Here is a 9,748-nt window from a genome sequence, read left to right on the forward strand (position 1 = left end):
TATAATATGAAACTGGTATTTGTACATGGTGGGAAGGGAGAGACCAAAGAGGCAGACCACTCCAGATTGGTAGGTTAGCAGATTTAATGAGCAAGGGAACTTGTATAAGAGGCTTGTCTTGGGTGACTGGCTGTAAGACCAGTAGATCTCCATACCCACCAGAATCCTGAATTTATAGAGACCTTACCTGGGTTTAATCCTGTATACTCTCCAGGTAGTCTCAACACCACGACTCTATCTCAAGTCTGTATTCTTGGAGCAGCTTCTGGGAGTGGGGAAGGCAAGGAGAACACACATTCCAAGAATGAGGTAGAGCATGAGAGTGGCCTCCAATTGCCCCAGTCTAGCTTATAGGTCAACTAGCAGTCACATCTTCTCATTGACCTCCCCCCATACATAGTCACTTGTTTCAGGGTCAGGTGTTCAGCCCTAGTAGGATGAGTGCCACACCAACAGCTGTCTTTAAGTATTTTTCTGCTGGAGGATGCAAGATCTGACTTCAGTTCCCGAGAAGTCTGCTCTGTGACACTCTCTCTTGGCTTACTAGGGATACCACATGGTACTTTATCTGCTCAGATACCTCCGGCAGTGTCAGGTCTATGGAGTCATGTGGCATGAGTGGAAAGACAGCTTATACAACAACTTAGAAATGCTGGAGATCGCTCTTTTTGCCCAGGGACTTCTGAGTCACCTGATAAATTCACGGGAATAATATTTTATATATAACATATGCCACCTCCAGAATCCAAAGAGGCCCAGCAAGCTTAAAGTAAGGTGTCACAAATGTGCAAGAATTGGCCCTGTACCTCAGAGAGATATAGGCATGACTCATACCATCAGAGCCTAAAAGTTGTTCTTGGTATGGCAGATCCTTTAGTCTTATTTCCCACCCTCTGGAATGCATGTGTCTTACTAAGGTACCCAGAATACTGTTTCCTGAATGGTGTGGTTGCAAAGAGCATGACTGCATTAATATAGTGACCAGTGTAATGTTCTGTAGGAAAAGAGGGTGGTAAAACCCCTTGTAGGCTGTATTTTAACACAGTACAGAAAAGGAAACACAACTCGGGGAAGACAGAAAATGTGTACTGTTGCCTTTTTCACATTAGGAAACTTTATTAAAGTATAAAATATAGAAAAGTAAACAAATCAGAAGTTTTCACATTGGTAAGTTTTCAGAGTGGACACATGCTTATCACCAACAGTATGGCAAAACTGAACCTTATCAGTGGTTTTCCAGTGATTACCTGCTCCACTACCCTGGTATCTAACACCATAGACTGGTTTTGCTTTTTTCAGTACTTGTTTGTATCTGTCTTCTTTTGTTTAATATTCTTTGTGAGACCGTCCATATTATTCTATGCAGTTGTAAATTATTCTCACTGCTGTAAAGGATTCCATTTATGAATATTAGTTTATTAATACAATTGTTTGTGCACATTTGGATCTTCAATATGACACGGTTATAGTGCTTTTAAAAGAAACTTGTACATGAATTTTGTTAAATATTTGATTTTTTTTCTCTTGTATATACCTAGGAGATATATCATTAGGTGATAAGATTTGCAAATATATAGCTTTAGTTGATATTGCTAAGCCATTCTCAGTTGTGGGGCCCCAGTTTATACCTAATATATATAAAGCATTCCTTTTGATATACATCCTTCCAACACTACTGTCTTTCTTTTTTCACTTTTGGTAATGTTGATGGGTGTTTCGAGGTATCACAATTTGTGATTTTAATTTGTATTTCCTTGATAACTAATGACTTTAAGCACATGTTTGTATTCATTACCAATTGGAAACCCTATCTTGTGAAGAACTTGCCCAATTAGTGTTGCCCATTTTTTCAAATGGGTTGGCTGCATTTTTATTAGTCCATAGCTCTTTTTGTATTTGAATATGAATACTTTGTTGGCTGAGATTATTGCAACTATTATCTCTATGAGTCTTGACTTTTTAACTCTCTCCTTGATGTCTCTTCATGGCAGTTCCTAACTTTGATCAATAGCCACATACCCAGTGCCAGAGGCTGTGTTATTTGCATACCAATACCATATGTGACATACCAGCTGCAATTGAAGTACCGTCTGTTTAAGTTTATGATATTCCACAATTATCTGGCACAATTTTAGTTTTTCAGTGCCCAGACTGAGAACTAAATGTGGATTTTTAGAGCATACTACTATCATATCCTTTAATTTTTTTTTTTTTTTGATGGTGGCATTAGCCTGTTTAATTCATCCTAGTATGAGTTTGCTTGTGTGATGGAAGGAAAGAAGGATTTCGGGAAATTCCAATTGGTCTTCCCCCATCTTAATAGTTCTTAATTCACAAGTAAGAAAGAGTTAATGGAGTTCTTTTGCTATAATCTATACATTCCAATTATGCAATGAAAAATACTTACATGATGAGTACCTGGACATTTTGGAGTGTCTGAGAGAGATGTGTGCCAAAATACCATTCATCACCTGGCTGCCGTGTACTTTCACTCTGACTATCACGATGTCTCAGTTCTGCTTGTATCTGAATCCATTCAGACCTGGTACCCAACAGCTTTTGGTTCCTTCAATTAAAGCATTTGGGGTCTGATAATTGACTTAGATCTAGAAATGATTAATGGATCATTAATTACCCTTGCGGTGGCTGACCTCCACATTTTGCTATCCATTGCCTCTCTTCTCTGATTGTGTCAATGATATCCAAGCTGGTTTGCCACCTTCTAATCCCTAAGATCATTAATCTATTAGTCATTGCCTTAAATCCCTGCAGGTCAAAAAACCCTGGTTGTCTCTCCAGTCTTGTTGCCTTCACCTTGCCTTGGTCAGTTAATTACCACCACTGGGCCTCTGCTGATCTAAAAAATCCTATTATACACAGCAACGATAGAGAGCCTAGTTCCACAACAGCCTTCCCTGCTATCAACTCTGGCATAAAGAAGGCAGTTATTACTTCTCCAAAGGTGTTGCTATATAACTTACCCAATAACCTGCTTTACTTACAGCTTTAACAACAGGAAGTGGCCTTATGTCACTCCTGGAGAACATAGGTGATAGGTATCCTGGTCTCACGTATTAAATCTTCTAACATCCCCACATCAACATCTGTGAGGCTTCTTTTATCTTTTACATTCTCAGCTATTCATTGTGGCTCCCACTATGTTCATCACAAAATTATCCCAGGAGCATATAAGGAATAGTTCCGGGTATTATTGACCAAATGTTAAATCTCAGATCACAAGAGTAGACAAGCATGTCAATAAATTCTCCCTTATCTGCCCTATAATCTCCCTTTCTGGTCCAATACATTCAAGATTTACTATAAACATATAATAACCCATTTCAAGATCTGAAAACCCTTTGGTAAATAGGTGGTGTCTTCTCATAGCAGAGAAGGAACTTACTAGCTTGGGCTTTGTTGAGACAAGCCCAAGTTATTCACCTGGAGATGATAATAAAATGAGAAAGATAAGGACAAATTTTAGGAGCCATTGGAAAGCACCCATCTCATGAAGGGGAGGGTTCAAGATAATCCAAGAGTTCAGGTTTATTCACCCAAATATCCCTGTCCCAAACTCAGCATCCCATTCTTCGGATCAAAGTCAAAGTCCTGACTTTGGCAAAGGACACCTACACTTGATCTTAGCCAAAAGGCCAAGAAGCGATGGCAAAGGACACCTGCTGAGGTGGAACATTCAGTTTTTCTGCAACTTGGAAGCTATAGTAGGTAGTTGATCTGTTGAATTTATAATTACTATTTCCCCATTTCCTTCAAGTACCCCCACTGACAACTAAACCAATGCTTCACTTTCCACCTCTACCTTAACAAGTTCACCACCAGTTAAATGATAATTGTGAAATAATTACACATCAGGGGTTACATCTTCACACCTACCCTTAGTAATAGGGTCATTATTGAGCCTGATACCAATCAATCAGAGGACGAGTTCTAAAGTTCCCTCCAGAAGGTGTCCTTTCTAGAGCCAGATTTATAACCAGTTCTCTTAATCTGGGTTCCCACAAAAGCAGAGCCTGAGAAAATATCTTGAATGCAAGAATTTTAGGTTTGGAAGTAATCCCAAGCAAAGGAAAATAGTTGTAAAGAGCAAAACAAGGAAGGTGGGACAGTTAATACAAAGATGAAATGTCGACCTGATCACCACTGTGGACAAATGGATTATATCTTGCTGACAACTTTCTTTTTTGTTTGTTTGTTTGTTTGTTTAAAAAGCCTTTATTCATTTTGATCTCAATGTCAACTTCTCACCTAATCATAAATTCGAACAGGATTCACTGCCTTAAAGACACTGCGCCTACAGATTTTGACAACAACTTAAAATGAAAATTTCCCTTGTTCCCTAAGGTTGCATGTTGAAATAATAAACAGTCCCTTGCAATAACCAACTTTGGTACTTGGCCTAGGTTTAAGGTCAAATAGCAAAACAGGAGCAAAAGGGAGGCCAAGTGCATTGTAACTTGATAGCCAGCAAGTACAAACATCATTGAACAAAGAAAGTCGCAGGCACCAAATAAACAAAAGGCAGGTTTATCAGCATAAAAAAATTTGCATTTGGTTGAAGGTGAAGTCAACTACTCCGCTTGTGAACATGTATGCCAAATCTAGAGGCTAATGTGGAACCACAGAAAACAAACTTAAAAACCTTAAATCCAATTGCACTGAATGTAAAATTCAAACCTTGGGTTTACCCGGGAAATTCTCCCAAATCTAGGGCTAAAACTGCTTTTTGATGCACCAGGAAGATGTTTTAATGACTTAGCCACTTAGATTTGCACTGACATACATAAAATTTAAAATATACTTTTCCCTACTACTCCTTCCTATGTCCGAATCTGGGTATGCTTAACTACCCAGCTCATGCACTAATGAATTAAAAATGGTGAAATCTACTACCATGACTTTTTCTAAGAACTCACATCACATTAACAGTTAACACCCAATATAGCTTCCTAAAAATGCCCCAATAGAAAACATTTTGTTCAGTTTGGTGCTTGCTGTGACAATACCAACAGAATACAACTAATTCCCTCAGCCACTACTTCAAATACCTCAATCTAACTTTTGCTCAAATTTTAACCTCATACTAGCTGCCAAAATGCTTGTTAAAATTAAACTGCTTTTTTAAACTGCAGCTCCTATACACAAGTTTAACAGGGCCTTTTCCCTGGATATATCTGGACATTTTAATCAAGAAAACAAAGTCATGGTATTATGATTAGCCAAAGCTCTTTCTAGCAGACCACTGATTCTGATTTAGCATATCTTTAATAAATGGCTTCCCACAGACAGGAACAAAGCACATTCTATTCATGAAAGGAGCTACCAACATGCTTTGTGCCAGAAAGGTGCACTTTTCCAAGACATAGTCCAGAAGATTCATGGTCTGCTAGAAAACTTCCACTAATGACAACCCTATGACAAGATCTCCAGATATACAGAAAAGAAACATTAAAGGTGTGATAGAAACCCCGTCTAGCAGGGAAATGAAGCCTTAGATAGTATACATCTAACAAAAATGGGGAGCAGGGGGACACTGTAGCTGGCTATTCATAAAGGACCACAGTTTCTCCCTATGGACCAATACTCTCTACAAAATAAACTGTGCCTTAATTATTGCTTATTTTAAATCACACCTCTACAGAGCTATTTAGTACCTGACACAGAAAAACAATCTCATAAGGAAGCATTTGAGGTTTAACATGAAATCATACAAATAAAATTTGTATAAACACAAATCCACATCGAGTCATAGCACACATAGCAGAAGACAAAGTAAAAACGAAGAAAGCTAATTGGCGGCTATATACAGTTGGACACAGTTGTGTCTTGTACACTAGAAAGCCTTTTACAAAATAATCATCTTAGATCCACAGAAGACCAGTCTTCAGTGTTGTCCTGCAACATGGGTTAACTTTAGCAATCTCCTCCTGTTTTCTCCAACGCCCTCCTTTAGTATGGCTGGTAATTGTTTTGGTGATTGCCACCCCCTCGAGGCGCCTTGCCGTAAGTGCTCTGTTGCCCACTGTAGTCTGCGCATCCCTGTCCGTATCCATAGTTCCCACAGTTAACCCAGTATGATCACCACCAGAGGCACTCTTGTAATTTCCATATCCTTGATCATAATAGCTATTTAAATCCTTGTTCCAGTTTTGGCTCTGACCTTGTCCAGGACCCCTAGTACCACCTCGTCCACCAGCTGCAGCACCTATTCCTCCTTTTTGTTGCTGTTGCTGTCTGTATACCTCTTTGGGTTGTGCGACTTTGATTTCACAATTCCCAGAACCAATTTGCTGATAGCTGCTGTCTAACAATTTCTTTACTGGCCCTTCCTCTGTATATGTGATAAAACAAAATCCTCTTCTTTCATTTGTTTTTGTATCCATGGGAAGTTCACTATTTTCAATCTCTCCAAAGGCTCCAAAATACTCTTTAATTTGTTCTTCAGAAGTATCTGGGCTCAATCCACCCACACAAACCTTTTTGGGGGGTTCTTTCCCTTTTAAAGCTTTGGCCCTTTGGGGGTCTATCAATTTGCCATCCAATTTGTGTTCTTTCAGTTCCAAAACCTTATCAACACTAGCAGCATCTTTGAAAAGCACAAATCCAAATCCTCTTGATCTTCCAGTCACTGGATGTTTTAATCGTACAGTCTACAGCTTCCCCAAATCGAGACAGATACTCAGTCAGATCTTTCTTGCTTGTATCCCAGCCCAAGCCTCCAATAAACATTTTACCGTCATCCTGCTGATTCTTGCTAGCGTCGATCTTGGATCCCTCTGGAATTCCTCTGCGTTGCTGCACTCGGTCGTGTCCCCCAAGGTGGCGGAGTAGTCGGCCGTGGGGTGCTGGCGCGCAGTCCGGGACGCGGCAGCGGCGGCGGCGGAGCGCTGTCTGGAGCTGGATTTACCACGGCGGCGGAAGAGCTCTTGCTGACAGCTTTCTAAAGAGTCTTGTAGAATGCACCTCAGAGCTCGCCACCATAAAGACAGATTAGAAGAGCATTTATTAATCATATAACTAGATAACCCCCTTCAGCAAGAATTGCCTCAAAGACGTTAATTCACTTATATTTCCATTTTGTGCAAGGTCATGATAACTGACAGAGTGCCTGCAGAGGTGTTCTGAGTGACATCTGCGGTATATACTGAAGTAGAAGGCTGCCAGTGTACAACTGCAGTTGGTTGGTTTTGGCAGCAATATTGTGGGTAAAATGGTGGGCTGAGAAAATATACGGTATACAGATGTTACAATTTTGATTTCAAGTTTTGTTTGATTCTCTGGTCTTAATTGCTGACTTTTGCTCTTTTTTTTTTTTTCTTTTTGATTTATATGTTCTAAAGACCTTGTAGATGTGTTCATAGAAGTCTTTTTCACAAAAATATTATAGGGACGCCTGGGTGGCTCAGTCAGTTGAGCATCCAACTCTTGGTTTTGGCTCAGATCATAATCTCGCGGTCGTGAGATCTTGTCCCTCCTGAGTTCCATGCTCAGTGGAGACTCTGCTTGAGATTTTCTCCTTCTCCCTCTGCCCTTCCCCCTCTCCACTCTCTCTCTCAAATCATTATATACATATATATATATATATATATATATATATATATATATATATAGGCACCTAGGTGGCTCAGTTGGTTGAGCAGACTCTTGGTTTCTGCTCAGGGCTTGATCTTATAGGTGGTAAGATTGAGCCCTGCCTCAAGCTCCAGCTAAGGGGGGAGTCTGCTGGAAGATTCTCTCCCTCTGCTTCTTCCTCCGCTTTCATACCTGGGTGCACTCTCGCTCTCTCTCTCTCAAATCTTTTAAAAAACATTATAAATTGTCAGTCAAGGTACGGTTAGAGTGACCCATGAGTGATACAAAATAAGAAGTTTATTATAAAAATTAGACTTAATTTAGGGTAAAAAGTAAAAAGTCACAAGTCCTGGGGTGCCTGGGTGTCTCAGTCGGTTAAGCGTCTGCCTTCGGCTCAGGTCATGATCCCAGGGTCCTGGGATCAAGCTCCGTCTCGGGTTCCCTGCTCAGCGGGGAGCCTGTTTCTCCCTCTCTCTCTGCCTGCTGCTCCCCTACTTGTGCTCTCCCTCTCTCTCTGTCAAATAAATAAAATATTTTTTAAGAAAAAGTCACAAGTTCTCTCCATCTGGTCAGTCAGGCTGATGGCAGGGAAGGAGAATGGAATGTGATCTAGAGGGTTAATAAGGGCAAACTAGAACCTACAAGGATAAACTAGTACCCATGAGAAAAAAGTGGAAACCACGTTTCCTGTCATCTCATCTGACATTCAGTAGAATAGTATTTTTCAACACAGAACTGTTCACATGCATGGGTCAGTACCCAGAGAAGCCAAAAGAGGACTAGTGTGCCTATATGTACCTCAAGCCAACAAGATGATGAAGCCAACCCACGACAATTTGTAGGTGTCACTTTACTTAGTGCCTAGCTCCAAACTTTATATAAAATGGCTTTTCCTTCTTTTCTTTCAAATCTTATGTAAATTTCTTTCATGGATCATAGAGGAAATCAAATGCATGGTAAAGTATTACCAACTTAACTATATTGACCTATAATATAGCCATCACAGTCTACTTCTTGTCAACTTGGCACTTCCTTCAATCCTTATGAATTTACAGAGAAGACAATAACACAATCATGCTTGCACCTAATGGGATTCAAACATCCCTGATAGAGCTGAGAGAAAATATAATCTGTCCCCTTAAAGAGGATGCACAGTTCCTTAATCCATTTTTGGGTGATGTGCATTCTTTTCCTAGCCAAATCACACTTGTCCTTTGATATATTGTAATTTAAATACAAAGATAGAAGGTTTACTATTAACATATCTTCTAAATTCCAGACATTCATCTTACTGATGTTATACAGAAGCAACCCAATTTCCCTTTGAAATTAGAATTGATCACCCTAGCCAGCACACTAACACTTCTGTTTACCCGTTGATTCACTGTCATGAGAAAACCAAAGTGGCCAGGTGGAAGTCTCAACTTACAGTTTAATGGAATCATTGTCTTGCCCTTTGATAGAAGCATTTTCCCCTTGGAAATTAAGATTACCAGACCAGTAAAGGCAAAAGTCATGAGAATAGGAAACAAACATCTCACTAGTTGGTCTCTAGAAGAGTAATGAAAGAATCCATTTTCATTTTCACCTCACTGGTTCCTAGATCTTTTAATCCTGGCTGCAGGACAAACAACATATTTTAATCACTGATTCAGAACATAGGCTGCATCTTGGAACTCGTCATACTACCCTTTAGGAGGTGGACACATAGTTGGTAAAAGAACTAAATCCTTAAAAGTCTGTTTCAGGGTTCTATCAGGCCAGTTGCTTCAGAATTATAGATAACATAGTGATTTCCAAGAGAAAGAACCCATTGCCACACTATCTGCTCTAAAATAAATTCCTTGCCAGAGGTAATCTGAGTGGAATACCATTGTGGTAAATACAGCATTTTGTAATCCCACAGAGGCTTTTAACAGAAGCATTGTGGGCAGGGTAGATAAATCCATACAGCCACCCCATAGTTTGATTCTTATAGGATTTCTAAAGTATAACAAGAAGGCAAACTAGCCAATATTATTCCCTTCCTTAGTTTAGTGACAGAGCATTGAATTAGGGGAAATATATAACATTTTTATGTTAGCATATTATAAAAACATAATTTAATTCTCCAAAAATTATTGCTAATTTAAATATATATGGGTAGGTGGTTAGATAC

The 9,748-nt window shown here is 39.5% G+C and overlaps 1 pseudogene; it reads right to left on the minus strand.

The window, feature by feature from the left end:
* Positions 1 to 5,940: 5,940 nt before the first annotated feature.
* Positions 5,941 to 7,031, minus strand: LOC112834981 (heterogeneous nuclear ribonucleoprotein D-like pseudogene; annotated as a pseudogene).
* Positions 7,032 to 9,748: the final 2,717 nt, after the last annotated feature.

This window comes from Callorhinus ursinus, unplaced genomic scaffold (genome assembly GCF_003265705.2).
Source record: "Callorhinus ursinus isolate GAN/ISIS: 27379988/994484 unplaced genomic scaffold, GSC_fseal_2.0 scaffold11, whole genome shotgun sequence".
In the NCBI taxonomy this organism is placed as follows: Eukaryota; Metazoa; Chordata; class Mammalia; order Carnivora; family Otariidae; genus Callorhinus; species Callorhinus ursinus.